General features: G+C 37.6%; 1 long non-coding RNA gene across 1 annotated transcript; it reads left to right on the top strand.

The window, feature by feature from the left end:
• The first annotated feature begins 5,465 nt into the window (after positions 1-5,465).
• On the top strand, positions 5,466-7,980 carry LOC131984513 (uncharacterized). Its single transcript, XR_009395571.1, has 3 exons — positions 5,466-5,590; positions 6,487-6,578; positions 7,824-7,980. It is a non-coding gene; the product is annotated as an uncharacterized LOC131984513 (long non-coding RNA).
• Positions 7,981-10,332: the final 2,352 nt, after the last annotated feature.

Here is a 10,332-nt window from a genome sequence, read left to right as displayed (position 1 = left end):
ACAGCAACCTATGATGACCCATAGTTGTGAATTGTGAGGCGGCACCCAGTAGTGGCCATTGTAATTATCAGTTTCCAAGGTGAACATAAGCTTATAGAATATAAAGTCCGACAAAGTCCACTTAGAGTTGTGGGAGGGGGTCAAACAGACACATGGATTTCCCAAATGAGAGTTAATACAACACAAGCAAGGATGAAGTCAAGAAACAAAGCAAGAGTAAGTGCTGTGGGTTAAGTTTGAGTCCATTAGAATACAAGTGCTTTTAGGTTGTGCGGTCAGTGCGATACTTGTCATAGTTATCAGTGTAGATCAAGAGTGAAGGTGTTCAGTAAAGAGTAGAGTCTCTCTGGTTTGAAACGGCAGAGGAGCCAGATGACAGAAACGGTAGATGTGGCTAAAGCCTGATTTCCACCGGGCGCGTTACTAATCAATGAGAGCATTTCCACCGGGCGCGCTGCGTAATGTTACAGCAGCGTCACGTCAGTGTCTCTACGCGAGCATTAGGTAGGACTTCTATTTCTCCGCGAGACGCTGCTGCCAAATCGCATGAATCTCAACAGAGCAGATCGCACCCGACAGGAAGTCTGACTCAGAATCAGCGTAAAACACTTCCGCCCCTTTCAAAATAAAACACAATACGCAGTTCATGCAGCCTAAAACTACTTCACATCAACATTATGTTATGACCGGGGCACCAGATCAGCAATCAATCAATCAATCAATCAATCAATCAATCAATCAAAGGGTCTCAGAGGATCGGCGACACGGACGACAAGAGACTGATTGTTGAAGTGGAACATCATACAATCATTTATGACATAACACATTGTTTTTATAATGATAGATGGTCAGATCAACAGATCTTTCACGTCAGAGAAGCAAAGTAAGCTGTTGGTTGTTGTTGTTGTTGTTGTTGTTTACTTTATACACACAGTTTATCCATAGACTGTAGAAATAGAGTTTAGAGTTTATCACGGGATCTTGCGGTCTCCCATATGGTCAGGATTATCGCGTGATCTCGTTATCTCGCGTGTATACGACCGGCTCGCTAAGCTGACGTGACGCTGCTGTAACGCGCCCGGTGTGAATTGACGGCGGGCAGAAGACGCAGCAAAACTGCGGTGGAGACGTGCTGCTGCTGTAACGCGCCCGGTGGAAATCCCCAGTAAGCCTGAGGCCCCTGTAAACATTTCCAAAATTCTATTAAACTTTTTTTTCTTATACCACTGTACCACAAAAATATACCTAATACCAGACAAAGCCGCAACAGCAAATTACATTATTTGACCTGCATTGACATGACATTCAATACCACTGCTTTCACCAATTTTCTAGTCTAAACGTAAATAATTTGTCCAATCCTTATGTTGTCACACAGAAGTTCTACTTTTGTACAGTAAACGATTCTTGTCAGTCTAATTTCCTGCAACCCATATCCAGAGTTCGTTCCAATATTATTTAATTAATCAATACAGACTGGACAATCGTCAATAGTTCATCATCATAATTGCTGCCGATGTGTCCTTTAAGATTTCCGAGCTTTGATCCTAGTAATACATCCTGTTCGCTGTGATCCCAGCCCAAGTTGTAATGCACTGTGCTTTTGCACACTTAGAGATAATCCCAACATTTGGAGACACACTGCAGTAGTAACGGGAGATTTATCCTGTGAGTTAGATCCCTTCCTGCACCAATGTCCTTCTCTTTGAATTCGGATTACTCCCAATTGTGATACTCTAATGATGACTTGTGTCCTCCAGTCTTCACTTTTTAGGCTAATACCCGCAGAGAGAATCTCTCCTCAACTGATAGTGTGAGGGAGAGGATAACAAATGAATGTTATTAGAGGAGAGAGAGAGAGCAGGAGAGCTGTGGCTTCTGGAGGACAGATTAGCAGTAATGCCAGGTCATTTCAGCATGCAGCTATAAGACTCTTGCAAGACCTCAGTGGGAAAATGAAAGTGCAGCATAATTACCTGAGTCAGATCACTAAGAACTTCCAGACTTGCAAACCACAATTAGTTCAAGCGCGTAGAGAGCTCAGTGTTCTATCTGGCTAATGACTATAATCAATCATTTATCATATACAGAATCAAAGAGTGGGGATGGTTTGATTCCGTACTAATTTAGTTTAAGGAGCTTTAGCCACCAGAAACAATTGGCAGGGAGCTGATGTAGGGAAAACAGGGATCCAAAAACCGCTCACAGTACCTTTTCAGCAAAAAAATGATTCTTATTCCCAAAACTTTCAGTTGCCATACAGTATAAATGGATACGCTCTATATGTAAAGCATGCTGGCTGCACTCTGGCCCTGCTTGGGCATTATTTTGGGGATCGATTCTTTTTATATTCTTTTCTTATTCATGCATATCTTACCAAGGACAAGTAAGAATCCAATTTTCTTGTAATTCTTTCCAGGACTTGCATATATACTCTGGCACCCACACAGAAGATGCATTAAAACTTGAATATGAATGCAGGCAAACAAACAAATACATGTGATGAAAAGTCAGTGCTGTTAAGTGTTAAAGTACAGTGTAGATTGTGTTATTTAAAAGGACTGGACGCAGGCCCAGGGACACAAATTGTCACTCAAAGAGACTTGTGCCAACCCAGAGGAGATTCAAAACTACACAGAGACACAAAAAAGACGACAAAGAGACCACAACAACTACGAAGAGAAACAAAACAACTAGAAAGTGACAGAAAACAACCAAAAGAGAAACACAATGACTACAAAGGGACACAAGGCCACTACAAAGATTCTTAAAAAGTTTAAAAGCAAACAAACAAAAAAAAACACAAAATGACTACAAACTTCAATTCAGAAATTCAGATATACATAAAACCACAACATAGAGACATGAAAGGCTACAAAGAGAGCAAAAACCAATTAAAGGTGCAAAAGAGCTACAAAGAGACAGAACAAGAGACACACAAAAAAAAAAACCTTTTTGGGAAAAACGGGGAACATAGGACTCTTTTTCAGAAAAAGGGTCCTATGCTCCCCAGTATGTAGTGCTACAGGGGAACATAGGACCCTATTTGGGAAAAACAGGGAACATAGGACCTTTTTTTCTAAAAAAAAAGTTCCCGGGGATCATAGGGATGACCCCCTGATGACCTCTCTGAATGAACCAGTTGTCAGCTCACCTGATTTCATCAAACCCGTGTCCCAGAAATTATATTTCTGTTCCACTAAGGTGCAATAATCTGCAAAGTCTCTGGTTTTCCTGCCAATAGAGCATAATACACAGTTTTATGGTTGTCAAAGACTTTAAGATTTGAGAACGATTGCGACCTTGGCTCAATACTGAAAATGTGTTTTGAAGCAGGAGAATTAATGTTTGTGTTCATATTTTACAGAAACCACAATATTTCATGCAACAAAGTGTTGTTTTATGAACTTAACCACATGCAGGTTTCAGGATACATGCCCTAGTCCATCATCCACCCTTACTCCCTATGACTTGCAAGAAGTATTCAAATATCCAGCACTTACATCACCCAAGAGAATGTTGCCAGACAAGGTCATATCCTTTTATCCGTGAAAGCACTAAGCCATCATTTGCAAGGTTACTTAACTGACATGCAAGCCTCATGTGAATGATCAACACTATGGTCTCAATTTCTACAGTGTCAATTGAAAAAGTTAAAAACCAAAATTCCAATAAGTGAAACGGTAAAACTGTTATTACTGCCTGTTCAAATTGGGTCTGCATAGAATGGTCCTGACAATATGAATAGTATAATTAGCATAGTTTCGAAGAACGAGAATTCATCTATTTATTAATCTTTTTGTATATAAAAAAAAAACAAAACACAATCTTTCAAGGTCATAGTCATGAAAGTAAGGAAAGCACTTACATCACTCAAAAGAATTTTGCCAGGCAAGGTCATATCCTTTTTTTTGAAAGCACTAAGCCATCATTTGCAAGTTCACTTCCCTGATATGCAAACCTCATTTCAATGATCAGCATTATGTTCTCAGTTTCTACAATGTCTATTTGCTTATCATCAGAATCATACTGACTCCAATAAATAAAACTGTAAAACAGCCTCCCAGCTGTTATGTTATGACTTTAAACTAGTGCAATGCCCGCTCAAAATGTGTCTTCTTGGAACAGGCCATTGCTTGGCCTCTGGTGTTGCTTTACTTCCCTGATAGAGTATACACATCATTTGCTAACACCTAGCTATTTGGGACTAGACTATTTCCACAAGCATAAGCACTGATGCTTGAAATATTTTTTATTTGCAACAATGTAATCATCAATGAATGAATAATTTTAGAATTACATGAAAACAATCAAATGCATCTTGTGTGAATTGCAAAGGGGAAAATGATCTTTAGGCCTCTGTGTTTTCCCTGAATGGCCGTCTTTGAATGTCACACCATGCTTTTTTGCATGTTTGCATAATGACTCCAAACTAAAGGGATCGCACCAGTAAAAGTCACCTCTGTGTTCAGTGCCAACACAACGTCAGTGAAAACACAACAGGTAAGAGCTGATAAGATATAACTCATACTATAGCACTTTATTGTACATTTTGGTTGTGTTTTTGTCTGATTTTATAAATTATACTACATTGCTTATCATCAGGGGGTCACAAGTGACTTTGTTGGTATAACTACTCGACCTGTACATGTGCAAGATGAAGTCATTCAGTGTGTATGCACCGTTTCTGGCAGTCATCCAGGATTCATAGAACCATAGTTACATATGTAACTTTAGTTTTATTATGTTATATACTATATTTTATTTCTATGATAGAAATATATCAGCATATATCATTACTTAACCATACTATATATATATATTAGTCTGGTGTAAACTGTTCGTTTCCCTCCACTGTCATTTTTTTCCACATGTAATTGTTGTTTTTTTTTAACTTTAATTGTTATCTTTATCTGTTTCATGTACCTCTTTTCTTTATTTGTTTGCTTTCTCTATTTATCCATACCCTTTGTTGCCCTTATGCTACTGCAACAAATTAATTATCCCTCTGGGTATCTCTAAAGGCTTATCTTGTCTTTAATTTAATTTAATTTTTCTCTCCAATTATCAAGACGACAAACTGTACAAAACAGCGATGGATAAGACAGGACTGGTGATCATGCTGCTCCTAGGTTAGTAGATTATTAATAATGTTTTTTTAATTGATAAGCATTCTCTCAAATATGTGAATAAGTTTTACAAACTTCTGCAAACAGTCACTGGACTCATTTCCTTTCAGCACCTTTAACACTTTCAATGGGCGTCACCAGAGAATACCGCGTCGTTGAGCAGGCGAAAAGCTGGCTAGACGCTCAGAGTTACTGTCGAGAGAATTTTGTTGACCTGGCAACCGTAGAGACTGCAGAGGACGAGGAAATAGTGAGAAAAATAACAGAAAGCACTGGAAGTGTCTGGATAGGACTGCATTATGACAATGGAGTCTGGAAGTGGTCTGACAAGAGTGAATCTACCCTCATGATCTGGAGGGAGAATCAGCCAACTAACGGTGCAATAGAATCTTGTGTGTTGGGTACAACGTTTGGATGGGCTGATTTTCGTTGTCCGGAAAAGATGGCATTTCTCTGTTCAGGTAAATATTCAGATTTTTTTTTATTTTATTTTTTTTATTGGTGAAATGACAACAAAAAGTAACAAACAAGGTGACATCAGAGACAAATACACTACACCATGTGGACCACAAGTAGAGACAGTAGACATACAGCGCAAACAACAACAAAGAAAAACATAAATGATAAACGATTTGCACAGAAGCATCACAGGTGTATGTGTGCGTGTGTGTGTGTGCGTGCGTGTGTGTGTGTGTGTGTGTGTGTGCGTGTGTGTATGTGGATGAGGGGCAGATGCTACAACATATATATAAAAATATATAACATGGCTCATTTATATGTATCACACAATGAAAATAAATAGGCAAACAAAGCAAGAAGCGCTACCGAGAGAAAACAAATAAACAAGAATAAATAAAATAACTAATTAAATGAATTAAAAAATAATAATAATAATAATAATAACAATAATAATAATATTAAAAATAATAATAATTATATATATATATACCACATACATTAAAAAAATAAACAACATATAATATAATACATAATATAATAACACAGGGGGATGGGAGATATCACCACATAATATAGTTTGATGCGATATAGAACAACATCTTACACAATGACAAATTGTAATTGACCCAATATAGACCAACGCATCATGACAATGATAGCCACAACAACAACAACTAAATACTCAGATTTCATGCAAATACATTGAGCACATTTTCATTTCAAAAGTCATCAAACATACATGATGTATCTTTGCCAAATCTTTATGACTGAAGAGCTTTGGTTTCACATTTTTTACAAAAGTTTATTTGATCTGTTTCTGTAGATGTTAAATTGGTATATACAAGTCGTTGCTGTGTAGAGTTTGCTAAAATCATATTATTTCTATTTTATTTGACAGTTACCATTACACAGATATTTAAGGTTGTACTGAAGTCACATGGACCGCTGGACCTGAATGATCCCAGCGTGCAAGAAGCTCTTTTAGACCAAGTCAGTGTCATTCCTCCTCTTCATTCTGAAAAAAACATAAATGTCTTCACCAAATGTCATGGCAATATAGGCAACAGTTGTTGAGATAGAAATAAGAATTGACAGAAACAGAAAATATCAACATCATGGTGACGAAGTTTAGAGATCACAAAATGCTGTACAGATTCTAGGAATAATGTATCTCTCTACAAATCCACTAAATAGTAGATGTTGATATAAATCAGTAGAAAAATCAAAATAGTTGTCTGTATAGTGTAAGAAGAAAAAGCCACCGTGTTATAACCAATTGGTTTTTTGAAGCCTAGAGTTTGGTGTTTTGCCTTGGCTATCTTTTTTTTTGGGGCAAGAAGTGAACAACAAGAGGGCGGGGCTAGCTACCTTGGTAAGCAAGGTGCAAAAATAAACTCCTAGAGTGTCTTTTAGTACAATCAAAAGCTGAACAAGACATTTGTAGAAAATTTACAATAAACTTTCAAGAACAAAAAACACACTGAGAAGGGGTAAAAAACAAACAAACAAAAAAACAGCACAGTGTGCTTCGGTAGTCTCTTTTACTCTAAATGGGACCATAATTTACTAAATGAACATCATGCTGTATGAAAAGAGACTTAAAATGAGCTATTAAGACCATAAACTCATTTGGAGAATCTTTACTGAAATAATAAATCAAGTCATAAGTAGGGTCCAAATGTGGAAAACTCTGTTTGACAATTTTTTGTGCGCTGCTGCCCCACAGCATGCAGCAGGTGCCCTTTTTACTGTTTTTTTAACTTTAACATTTTACTGTTTTAGTCTGCCAGCGGTGACCATAGTGCAGCATCACAGCATAGTGCTCCCCAGTGTGTTAACAGTAACACCAGAACAAGCATCCGTATCTGACAAGTTGGGGAATAGAACTCCAGAAAAATCATTTGACCATTGGTTCACATTGGCTTGGCTTGATGATTATTTATGATTATTATTATTATTATTTATATGTCCCCCATTTTAACCCATCCTTTTTGAACACACCAGTGAACACACCCTGGTTAGGAACAGTGGGCAGCACATATCAGCTGTGTGGGGGGTTAGGGCACTTCAGTCCTGGATTCAAACCAGCAACCCTCCAGTTACAAGCCCGATTTCTAACCTCTAGGCCACGTGCTGCCTCAAAAATGGCAAACAAAATCTTACAGAGCAACATAATTACAATAATAATAACTACAGCAAATTATTGTGAACAATAAGTTTTATTTTGTCTTGTAGATTGAGGAACGTATGAAAGACCATGGGATCCATCAGGCGTTTAGACTCAGATGGAAGAAGAAGCAAATAAATTGAACATTCTCTACATTACTGTGAATGCTGTCTGATTTCCTTCTCCCGCAAACTACACAGTCTGTACTTAAACGATGAAGTCTTTTATTTATTAAATAGTTTTACTCATTTCATTTATAGATATTTAAAGAAATAAATCAACACCAATTATGTACTTTTGTGTATGTGTGTATGTTTAAGTGTAGCTTTAATTACTGTTTGCCCTGCTGTTGTTATATTGGTACTTCTTACAAAACAGTTCAGTTGTGCCAGCCTTATTAACTCTGTTTTACAACATACATTGTCAAATTATATTTTATCACTCTGAGAAACACTGTTTAATCTGCATATGAATTAGCAGTAAAGAATACTGAGAAGTGTGTTTTTGCTTAATCTTAATGGATGAATGGGGGAAGATGGCGATGGTGCATTTATAACAAAGGATGGTAGGTTACTGTGACACCATTTAGGCTGTGGCCCAGCTGCCAGGATTAAACTCTGCTCATGTACACAGAGGTGGTTACTCATTATAATTGGCCTTTACAACCACTTTCTTTATTTCTTTTTAGTTGTTAAGATAAATGTAGCATATACACACAAGCAGGATTTATGCACAGTAAATAGAGGAAAAGGGAAGAGGAGCAGAGAAAGATTTGCGAACGAGTTACAAATCTTGTCTGTCAACATTTGACATTGGATTCCTGGATGGGCTTATGTAGAAACAAGCATTTTCCTCCTTTGTGTACAAGACATGATTCATGGGACTATGGAGATTAGACTGGGAGAACATTTGGGAATGTTTGGGATGCATGGAGTATTGAGAGCATACATTAGTGTGGAAGGGGGGTTTGTATATGTAAATATTTACTTGAGGAGATGAGAAAACTGCATTGTTGGTATACGGGCCTGAAACTTAATGTAAATAGATCCAGATCAATGCCTGTAATGTAACAACATAATCTGGAACCACTTTGTCAGAAGGCATTTTTTTGTAATTAATGGTTTTACTAACAATTTTTTTAGTGCAGTTACTGGTCATTAAGTCGGCTCCTGTAAGTCGCTTTGGATAAAAGCGTATGCTAAATGTAAATGTAAATTAACAGGAACTTCTGCATGATAAAATGTTAAATTGTAATAAAACTTGTAATCTATTAAGTCTGCAGTTGTAAATTGAGACTATGTATCACTGATTTGGTGACATGAGGTAAGCACAAACATTGACATATCATCAAGCAACATGAAGTAGAATTGGTATTTTTTGCAACTTAGCGCCTCTACATTTTCAGAGTGCAATATAATTCTCCACTGAGATTATTTAAGAAAAGATGTATATGTCCATTTATTATGATTACAATTATGAATATAAAAAAAAATTGTTGATAACTTTGCTAACAGAGCCAAACATCCAGCAAGTGCAACAACACAGGACATAGCAAGCCAGCTAATATTACTTAGCAAGAAGGCCCACTCTGTGTGTTATTTTGGGAAGCTCTCTACATAAAAGGCAGCCAAAGATTTTCTCTTATCCAGTGTCATTCTATCATTTTTCTTAGCTTCCTCCATCAACATCTTTTACCTCTGCCATAATGTCTGTAGGTTCGCCAGCATTTGCCCCAGCCCCGGGCCTGATAACCTCCTTCTCCCCATGGTCCAAAGCTCCTTGGTGAGGGGTTAAAACACCACCACTCTACCTGTTCTGGGTAGTCCTGGCAGCACAGCTAACTGAGGAAATTAGCTGACAGCAGCTACAGTTAGCATAGCGTTTCACAATGGGGGAAGTTCAGAATACATTGGGGGAATGCTGGAAGCAATTGTTTTTAAAGGGAAGGTATTCTTTGGGGGCATTTGTTTTTCAGTGCCAGTTAGTCCAACACTGTAATGGACATTTTCAAAATTTTAACATTAGACTTGCTTTTACCACAAGTCTTACTGAAGCCTTTTTTCAGACAAGGCTTTAACTGCTGAAAACGAGGCAGCCGAGCAGTTTGCTCTGGTGCTTCGGGCACCCTCCTCCTTCAAAGGCTGAACCTCTTTTTTTTTTTTTTTACAAACACAGGCCACATTGGAAAACCGCAAGCAACAATGCTTTATAGATCAAGGGAGAGAGAGTCATGCTTGGTGTTGTTTTTTTAAATTATTAGATAATATACATATAGTAAATATTTGGGATTTTTCAGCATTATCATCAGGGAAAATGAGAGACAGAAAAGTGGAGGATACAGGTGGTGGCTGGTCCATCGTTTCATAAGTGCATATATAATATCCTTACTTAAAAAATAATGATAATACAAATAAAATACAAAATGAAAGAGTTTGACATGATGGATTGTCTTTTGTAACGGTATTGTTAAAGCCATCACAAGCTACCATAGACTGTATATAAATAATGGACGTAGTGACGTCACCCATTGGTTTGTGGCCCGTTGGAAGCATCGAGTTCGACGTTACACTTGTTGCC

The sequence above is a fragment of the Centropristis striata genome, chromosome 14 (assembly GCF_030273125.1).
Source record: "Centropristis striata isolate RG_2023a ecotype Rhode Island chromosome 14, C.striata_1.0, whole genome shotgun sequence".
Classification (NCBI taxonomy): Eukaryota; Metazoa; Chordata; class Actinopteri; order Perciformes; family Serranidae; genus Centropristis; species Centropristis striata.
This window is presented reverse-complemented; position numbering and strand designations above follow the sequence as displayed.